Here is a 690-nt window from a genome sequence, read left to right as displayed (position 1 = left end):
TGTACCCCTAAGAAAACGATTCTCGAAATAAATAGGTATATCGAAATATATCGCTATCTCGATAAATACCGATATCTAGTGGTCGGATATATGTTTCAAGTTGACTTGACATATCAGTATAGTTCGATATACATCAAAATACTTTGGATTTTCAATATACCGATAGATTTCTAGACCTCGGGGAAAAAATCGCCGATCCGACCTCAGTGCAAAAACGCAGACCTAGGGAAAAAACGCCGACCTCGGGGAAAAACGCAGACCTCGAGGGAAAAACGTCGACCTCGGGGTAAAACGCCGACCTCGTGGGAAAACGCCGACCTTCGGAAAACTGCCGACCTCAGGAAAAATCCAGTTCCATTAATTTACACAGACACTAATGTATGTCACCATTAGGTTCTCAAAATACAACCAAATTCCTGGTATTTATCACCTCACACAAAAAGTGGTCGTGACAGAAAAGTCTCGTTCTTTAGAAAGTTTAGAATGAGATGTTCTAAATATTGCAGTTTATCCATTTACAATAATCTACAAGCACTGCACAATGAGAAGAGACTGTTAACCACAGCACTTTGAAATAGTGGACAGCCAGGAAGACAGAGGTTGCATTGCTGTTTCTAATCCTCTGGTGCTTGAGATTTAGAATCCAGGATTGCCTCGAATGAGAACAGCAATAATGGATGTCCTGCACCA

Source organism: Schistocerca gregaria, chromosome 11 (assembly GCF_023897955.1).
Source record: "Schistocerca gregaria isolate iqSchGreg1 chromosome 11, iqSchGreg1.2, whole genome shotgun sequence".
NCBI lineage: Eukaryota > Metazoa > Arthropoda > Insecta > Orthoptera > Acrididae > Schistocerca > Schistocerca gregaria.
The sequence above is the reverse complement of the archived record's forward strand: the minus strand, read 5'-3'. Positions refer to the sequence as shown.